This window comes from Cydia splendana, chromosome 6, assembly GCF_910591565.1.
Source record: "Cydia splendana chromosome 6, ilCydSple1.2, whole genome shotgun sequence".
In the NCBI taxonomy this organism is placed as follows: domain Eukaryota; kingdom Metazoa; phylum Arthropoda; class Insecta; order Lepidoptera; family Tortricidae; genus Cydia; species Cydia splendana.
Window position 1 is genome coordinate 21881312 of NC_085965.1, and position 9622 is coordinate 21890933.

At 39.7% G+C, this 9622-nt stretch overlaps 1 long non-coding RNA gene across 1 annotated transcript; it reads right to left on the reverse strand.

Annotated features, from left to right (window-relative positions):
- Positions 1–272: 272 nt before the first annotated feature.
- LOC134791792 (uncharacterized) lies at positions 273–1668 on the reverse strand. The gene is made up of 2 exons (XR_010144315.1): positions 877–1668; positions 273–615 (listed from the first exon to the last, which is right to left on the reverse strand). It is a non-coding gene; the product is annotated as an uncharacterized LOC134791792 (long non-coding RNA).
- Positions 1669–9622: the final 7954 nt, after the last annotated feature.

Genomic DNA, 9622 nt, shown 5'->3' on the forward strand with positions numbered 1-9622 from the left:
GATGGAGTTATGATGAGTAGATTAGGAGTTCTGGTGACCAACTCCTGACTCCATCATGAAAACCTGGACTTCATCTAGATTCTAGATGGATGGTGCTTGTCGGGGCAAATCTATTGATCCCAAACACGATGGAGTTATGATGAATAGATTAGGACTTCTGGGGACCAACTCCTGACCCCATCTCGTAATGGAGTCAGGAGTTGGTCACCAGAAGAGTCTCATGACTCTGGACCTCATCTAGATAGATGGTGCTCGTCAGGGCAAATCTAATGAGCCCAATCACGATAGAGTGATAATGAGTAGATTAGGATTTCTGGTGACCAACTCCTGACTCCATCATGAGAACCTGGACTTCATCTAGATCGATGGTGCTCGTCGGGGCAAATCTATTGAGCCCAAACACGATGGAGTTATGATGAGTAGATTAGAACATCTGGTGACCATCTCATGATGGAGTCAGGAGCTGGTCACCAGAAGGGTCTCATGACCCTGGACCTCATCTAGATAGATGGTGCTCGTCGAGGCAAATCGATTGAGCCCAAACACGATGGAGTGATAATGAGTAGATTAGGAGTTCTGGTGACCAACTCCTGACTCCATCATGAGAACCTGGACCTCATCTAGATCGATGGTGTTCGTCAAGGAAAATCTATTGAGCCCAAACAGGATGGAGTTATGATGAGTAGATTAGGAGTTCGGTGACCATTACTGACTCCATCATGAGAACCTGGACTTCATCTAGATCGATGGTGCTCGTCGGGGCAAATCTATTGAGCCCAAACACGATGGAGTTATTATGAGTAGATTAGAACATCTGGTGACCATCTCATGATGGAGTCAGGAGTTGGTCACCAGAAGGGTCTCATGACCCTGGACCTCATCTAGATAGATGGTGCTCGTCGAGGCAAATCGATTGAGCCCAAACACGATGGACTTATGATGAGTAAATTAGGACTTCTGGTGACCATCTCATGATGGAGTCAGAAGTTGGTCACCAGAAGGGTCTCATGACCCTGGACCTTATCTAGATAGATGGTGCTCGTCAGGGCAAATCATTTGAACCCAAACACGATGGAGTGTTAATGAGTAGATTAGGAGTTCTAGTGACCAACTCCTGACTCCATCATGAGAACCTGGACCTCATCTAGATCGATGGTGTTCGTCAAGGAAAATCTATTGAGCCCAAACACGATGGAGTTATGATGAGTAGATTAGGAGTTCGGTGACCATTCCTGACTCCATCATGAGAACCTGGACATCATCCAGGTCGTCCGGGTATAATAAAAATGCAAACCCTAACCAGAATTCAAGTAACACTGAAAATCTATCACATAAGCGAGAGTCGGTTGTTAAAATTAAATATGGTGTAAAAAATGTACACCCTTGGATCAAGATTTTCTAATCATAGTATACAGCACTTCTCGGAACTCTCTCGATGGTTACGAAAGCAACGAACGCCTGACGGTCGAGCACAGGTCCGTCCCCTAAGCGCACTCGGCGGAGACTGAGCGCGCGGTGTCGGTGCAGCGTGATTTATACGTCTTTAAAAAAATATAGATTTACGGCTAGGTAGGTCCTATAGTTATGATTTTTTTTATGAGTAAACATAAAGTTACAATTTGATAAAATATTATTTTTGGGGCAAAATATAAGTCCAATTTGCGATAAAAAAATGAAGAAAACTCGGAAGGTTTTTTATCAATTTTTTAAAATGAATCTTCGATTTTCAAGCATGTCAGCCCCTCGTACAAGATATGGTGAGTTGAATTGTAATCATTCATGTACCAAATGATTCTTGTTTACTGCAAAATTGAGAACCGAAACGACCCTTCTCACTGCAAAATTTGAAAAAGACTCCTAAGAAAACTCATTTATTTTAGGTTCAAAAAGAGAAAATGAAAATTTGAACGTTTTCAGCCCCTAGTTTAAGAAATGATTATTTAAGTACGTTATCAGTTTTTGAATAAATACTAATAGTTACGTCGTAATCTTAAATGAAAAAGGAAGCATTTTGCAAAATACGCTCGTCTGTAGGAGTAAGGACTCTTAATGCTCTCACAATACCTAGTCGAGCGGAGTCTCGCCGTCATTATTCAATATTTATTCATCGAGTATTATTTGTACGACACTAAAATTCACTGAATATTGATTTCAACAATTATTTTTTTACTAAATTACTTTTCACGTAAATTGCCAAAAAAAGTAGTTTAGGTTAGTTTGATCTGCAACCTCCAAGAAAACGAAATGTTGCTGGAAAAGTGGGTTAGGTTAGGTTAGAACTACGACCCCCAAGAAAACGAACTGTTACCAAAAATGTGGGTTAGGTTAAGTTAGAACTGCGACCCTCAAGAAAATGAACTGTTGCCAGAAAAGTCGTTCTATGTAAAAAAAAGTCGGTTCGCTGTTTGGTCGCAGTTCACCTAACACGCTCCTCCTCGCTTCGCTCGTCGTCGCACCTATCTTGACTCAGTGAAATCTGTCAAATGACAAGACGATATCGAATTAATAAATATGTAGCAAATTGAATGATTTGACCAAAGAAATGTACTCCAAACGTTGTACACATAATAATAATCTACTTAACAATAATTCTATAAAGTAAAACGTTGTCATGATGAAAATTTGGCGAATGTTGGTTGCCAAAGTAAATCATCTCCGAAAAGTTGTCTGGCAAGTGAAATTCGGACAATAAAACTTCGGAGAAAAGGCAGAACACCGTAGTAAATCTTGGTCCTTAAATAAATCATCTACTTCGTTATGTACCAATGTATTATAAAATACAGTCGACTTATAATTGTATTACGATTTCACACTAAACATGTCCTAATAAGATATCTCAACTGATATTGTTCTTAAATGGAAAAAAATATATATAGGCATTTTTAAGTAATTAGCACGAACGGTAATTAATACAATACAATCGGAGTCATTACTAAAATATTATGCAAGTTTTAGATCGCAACAAACTAGCATTTGTAGCAACAATATCCATATTAATGTAGCCAATAAAGCCTATACGATTTCAGTAAATTTCTGTACTGTAATGGATTAGGGTTTGGTCAAGTTTTGTCCAAACAAAAGCTAATCCAGTTCAGTTCGCATCTGGACCTTATCAGTATAGGCTTTGTAAATTCGCGTCCGGGCCGAAGCTTCCGGCGCATCGTTTTCTATGGAAAGCATCATTTGATCACCTGTCAGGTCATAGGAAAGTAAGCCCCGGAAGCTCCGGCCCGGACACGGCCCGGTTTAACGTGTCATCCTTAACAAGCCGGCATGTAGGCTGTAGGTACATAAATAAATAAATCCATATCCATACTTAAGTGTAAAGTGTGTCTGTCTGTCTGTCTGTCTGTCTGTTACCTCTTCACGTTTAACATAGAGATAGCTTGAGTCCCGGGGAAGGACATAGGATAGTTTACATGTCGGAAATCATCCCTCAAGAGAGTGAAGAGGGGGGTGGAATTGAGAGAGTTAATAAATTGCCTGATAATTGATGTAGGCAATTAAGCTTATCAAATTGAATTATTGCTATTACACTTTATCCAGGCGCTCTACTTTAGCTTCCACTGATTCCACGTAGACGAAGTCGCGGGCAAAAGCTAGTATAAAATAAACTAATTTAATGTACGATTCCCACTGACCGGCTGGAGTCGGACCGCGCCGGAGCGCATTTTAAATATGCCTATACATTATGTATGGCAGAGAACCGATGGAGTCCGTCAAGAGCCGTCCGCATTCAAAAGTACATACATTTATCAGAGGCCAGCTCTCCGCGTCTATACCGGGAACAGCGGAGCGGCAAATTGCCACAGCCCCACGTGAAATTAACGGAAAATACAAGTTTATTTTGCACGCCCGCCGTACACACATCCTGTATGGAAAACTACTAAAATCTCTCTCTCTCTCTATGTCGCATATAAATTGAATGATTGATTCCATCAAGAAACTTTTAAACAGGGTAGTAGAGTTAGACCAAGCTAAGTTGACAGCGATCTTGATAGCACAGACTGTGCAAGTGTTATTTTAAACATAATAATTTCATAGAAGTTTGACGTTTAAAATAATACTTGCACAGTCTATATGTACTATCAAGATCGCTGCCAACTTAGCTGTGGTCTAACTACACATAAAATTGTCATCATCATAATTTAAGGGCATGGCTCTTGCCGGTGGAGTAAGCGCCAGTTTTCGCGGACATCGGCCAGGTTCTTTAGGTCCCTGTAACACAAGATATTTGCTTTTGCTTTTAGTTGTAAAATTGTTGTTGTGTTTGTTTTGTTATAAAATTGTAGGTACAGCTTAATTTCTGATCTTTATGAATTTCTGAACACATGAGTTGCGGTACGGTGCCAGATGTTATTATTATAATTATAATTTCTTCAAGTTAAATGTAATTGTTTCAAGTTTACAACCAAGTACGCTCACCTACTCTCTAATTGTTTAAAGCACGGATTACTTATAGGTATTGTTTTATGTCTATTAATAGTTTAAACTCACTTTCTCCCACATGTTAGCTTTGGTTTTGTTTTATTTTATTTTTATTGTGTTTTTCCTGGTTGCCCTGAAAAAGTGGCATCCATTTTGGTGTTAGAATATATTAGAATAAGATGTATTATAGGTTAAGTTTTATGTTTTTACACCAAATAAAGTATTTCTAGTTTTGACGCAATTAAAAACAAATGAGTCATAACTAACATTTAATTAAATCCCCAGCTTAGTCAAAATCGTCCAAACAGTCCAATTAGCGCAAAAACACCAATGCTATTAACGAATGACCGCTCATTATAAGTTGGGCAACTATTTGTTCGTGTACCGAGCCATCTTGTAACGTAAATGCGAACTCTCCTACAGCTAGTTCTCATTTAATTTCCAAATAACAGAATACAGCTATACAGGGTGATTCAGGAGACGTGAGCAGGACTAATACTGCGCATTTCGTAGATTATAAGCAACACTTTCGTATCAGTATTAGTGAGGTTAACGTTAATTTTCTAGCAGTGTTGTCACATCTACCAATTTTTAGGTAGATCTACCTATTTTACCTGCGTCCTACCTATCTACCACCTTCGACGTCAAATCTACCTATTTTATTCAAAATATTACGGTATAAGCAATTTTCCTCCATGCGTGTAACAAAACGTTACTTACGCGGCAAATTTGAAAAATGTAGGCGCGAAGGGATATCGTCTCATAGAAAATTTGAATATCGCGCCTTTTTCTACTGACAAGATTTGCTTGTTCATAAATATTTTTTATGCATTTTTAATAATTGTACTCTGACAAGCTAGGGTTGTCAGTAGAAATAAGTTTTTGGCAAAAAATTAATTTTTGGTACAAGCTTTTTTCGCTGACTGTACTTTTCTTACGACAGACAACTAATACTCATCGAGACAATTCTAAAAACCCCTAACACAATTAGGTTGCGTTGTTTCATCACGGAGTTCCTATGGCCACCTCCTGTCTCATTCATCCTCGGAGTAATTAACAATGGAGCCGCCATTAACAGGCGTTCACCTCTGTCGAAAATAGGCGGCCAATGGTCAACCACATGTCAACCATATGTATGGACTGACGTTTATCTGACATGACGTACCTACCTATACATTTGATGTGCCCCTCCCCCGCAAAAAACGGCAGACTATTTTGTACCGAAAATTTTAGACATGGCGTCTCCGTTGGTTATATCCTCTAAGCATTCATCAGATCAGCTCGATGGTACCATAATATTGCATTGTCATCCGATTTATACATGCATGCAAAATTTCAGCTCAATCGGAATCCGGGAAGTGGATCAAATTTAACTTGCAAGATTTGATTACAGACAGACAGACAACGGTCAGGTGAAACTAAATAAAAGCTTGTAAAATGGGGCAAATTTAAAAATATAAGCAAGAAGGATTGATACTTCATACAAATTTTGAATTTCGCGCCTTTTTTTCTGACTAAGCTGAGTAGGTAGATCTACCTATTTTTCATTTTAAATTCTACCTATTTCTACCAATTTTTGCTTCGTGTTCTACCACTTAGACAAAATTGTATGTGACAACACTGTTTTCTAGTCACGTTGAAAAAAAAAGTTATTAATTTATTTACGACATGCGTGGTCACCCTAAAATTAGAATACTAAACTACCGATATTCTGTGTCAAATTGAATGTCACCACTGTCATCGCGGTCTGGTTACTTTTGAAAACTCGTATCTCACTCAAGTTTGACAGTTTATTTTCTTCGTAATCAAAAATTAAAGAGGTTTTATGCTTATTAATTAGGTCTTGTAGGGTGACCATGATTGTAGAGGATTAAATTTGCCCTCACCAAAAAGTTAAAAAATAGGAAAAAGTGTGGTTGTTTCCCCTAAATACGACGGTGATCGATCAATTATCAGTTACTGAGTGTGCAGGATTAGTCCTGCTCACGTCTCATGAATCACCCTGTATATATGTAATTTCATAGAAGTTTGACGTTTAAAATTGTTATTTTAAACGTTGCACTGCGTGTGCTATCAAAATTGTTGCAGACTTCTAATGGTTTGACTCTATTTTTACGGTGGGGTCAACTCCGAAATCGCGAAAGAAAATCGCCTGTTCCACAAAAACATAGACACGAAAGTTTTATTTAACTACTGAAAACGGTGGCTTGCCTTCATTGGCCGTCCAGAGAGGAGTCGTTAGAGCTGTATGCTCCAGGGGTAAAAGTGAAAGATGCATAGCGAGTTGGAACAGTGGCTGTTAACAGCCACTGGGTAGAAAGCAGCGCACACCTCTCGACACCCCTGAGCCGCTCTCACTGGTTTTGCTCCTGGTCGTCTTCACTACGGCAGTTTCAGGGGCCCATCTAGTCAGCGGCGAGTCACCACCTGCCTCGATAACGTATGTTAGCATTGTTATGGCAGGTTATAAAGAAGGCAGGCATTGTCCGGACTTCTTTACAATTAAATAGCCCAGTTTCATTGTCCACCCACACTTCAATCCATAGACCGGTATACTGTTAACTTTTTCTACAATAGTCCCAATGCCTGCTGCGACCGGTTCATGGGTGCGCCTGTGAACGGGTTCCAGCAGGCGTTCTACATGACACTAAGGCTCTCCGAAGGGCCTCTACATGTTGGATCTATATCCCCACGCAAGCCTATCAAAAGACCGGGATTTATAGGCCTGTGAAATCCAAAATGTAGATACAATAATAAACTAAAACTATACAGTAGGGTAAACCAGGATTCTCTAATTACATAGAGCGCGCTCAAGACTGCAGGCTGCATTATTCTCACTGACACATTAACACACATGCACCTGCATTCGGTAACGTCTTCTATTTGATACCGTAGATTCACTTCTATAGATGGCGCATTATGAATTAAACTAACACTCGCTCGCGACCAATGCTGCGCTATAAAGATTGTGTCAAGCGTGATATGGTTGCCTTTAATATCCCATGCAACCAATGGCAGAAACTGGCCGAAGATCGACCCATGTGGCGACGTGTTGTTCACGTTGGCCAATCCAAGCACGACGATGCCTGGTTTACCTCTTTAAAAGAAAAACGCTTGAGGCGCCACGAGCAGGCCTCCAACCCGGGCCCACCTGGGGGAGCATACAACTGCCGCGTGTGTGGACGAGGGATCCTCTCCCGCATAGGGCTATACAGCCACGAACGCAAGTGTCTTTATCGGGATGCTGCTTAAAACATCTGACACAGATGAAAAGGCCTATTATTATTAGCCTGCAGGTAGGTGGCTGGCCCAATTCCTCACGGATCAGAACTGGATTTGACAAAAGTGGAAGTTACACACAATTTAATTTGTCATTTTTAATCACAAGCGATACATGCAAATTATATTTAAAAAATGGCAATTTTTTTTTGAAGATATATAATACATTTTGTTTTAATTAAATAACATAATTTTAATGACATTTTGTATAAGATGCTACACATCTAAGAAACATACTAATATTCCTGAAAAACTTTTCAAGATATATGTAGGTATGCGTCATCTAATGAGACAGTAATCTGTGCCTTAGATTTATGCATCGAATATGCATATGCATCTCGCCTTAGTTGAACCACATGAATTGTATTTAGGAAAGATTATTCTCAAACAAATAAGAGTCTCGGTACAAAAAGTACTGAGGTTGACTGAAGTAGCATGACAAATACGAACGTTTCCGAGAAAACAATTATGTCTATTTATGTCGTCGCCAGATCGTAGCTTTTGATAATTTCATAAAATGCCATTTTAGAATTGAACACTTTATGATAATTATGGTTAGGGTTGATTTGACTGATTCATGATGTGGCCAACCAATCATTTCAAAAAATGATTGCCACATCAAGAAATGATTAACTCTAAGATCTGGCCACAACATATATTATAATTCTTTGTTTAGTTTCTGCCAGCGTCTGTACTGTGTACTGTGGCAGTGTTTGTTACTCGGAGATGCATTCGTTATGCACCGAGTAATTCGGTCGGAACTTATTGTACCTATAAATTCTGGGAATTCCCCATTCGTAGGTTTTAATGGCGTGAAATAATCGTAGCGAGAGATGTACGGTGTGCTTGGAAAGTGTAGGATTATTATGGGCTGCTGTAAGGCTGTGGATATATTATTGAGCATAATGGTTGTCTTGAATTATGTGGACTATGATTGAACGAGCGTTAGGGAAGGTCTCCGTTTCAGCTTGGCCAAAAATGCTTTCGTATGTCCGGATGTTCTCCTCTACATGTCGGATTGCTCAACCGATTCTCGTCAAATTTTGTGAGCAAGTAAAAATAATTTTTTTTCGTCGATTCAGATTTTGGATTTTTTTCAAAATGGCGGTGCCTTACATTTATTCAGTTTTGAGATTTAAGAACTTCGACTAAACGGGTTGTGCACAAATCACGCGAGGTGTTTTCGGCTACTTATTGACGCCTCCTCCCCCTTGGTGATATCTGGTGAGGTTTTTGGCTACCCCCCTCCCCCACATAACCTCACGTCATTTTTTGAAATTTTTTCATCCTACCGGTCAAGGCCACGCGCTCCAAAATTTCGTTAAAGAGCGGAGTGAAGATTTATGTTTAACGAAACCGAGAAAAAGGATCTACTCATGTGGTAGATATTATTTCTTAGTTTCGTTCACTGTAGAAAAATCCACGTGAGGTCTCCTTATACTCCCCCTCCCCCAACGTGATCTGTCGTGATTGTTTCGTGCCCCCCACCCCCCTACCTCGCGTGATTTGTGCACAAGCCCTAACCTAACCTATCCAGTTAGGCGAGTAGGTTAGTAAGTCAAGATGCATTTCCACCGTAATCCCAACATTTCTTCTTAGCATTCCTATATCTGTTCCTCTGACATATTGACTGAATAAGCCCGATGTCCAAAGCTACCTTCTCAGTGCAGTTTTAAAACCACTACGAAGAATACCTTTCTGTCGCACGCAGTCGTAATTCACCCCTTCCGTGACTTATGGCCACGATTTATTCTTCTTATTCAGAATATCTTATGGAGATTCATAAATTGAGAGCAATATCTCATCTGGGACAGTGTTGCTACGGATTTTTGTCATATTTCATTCCTTGTGATTCGGGAGATGGAATGATGTGTCACTTGAAATGTTTTTGGTCGTGTGTAGGCATAGTTTCGGC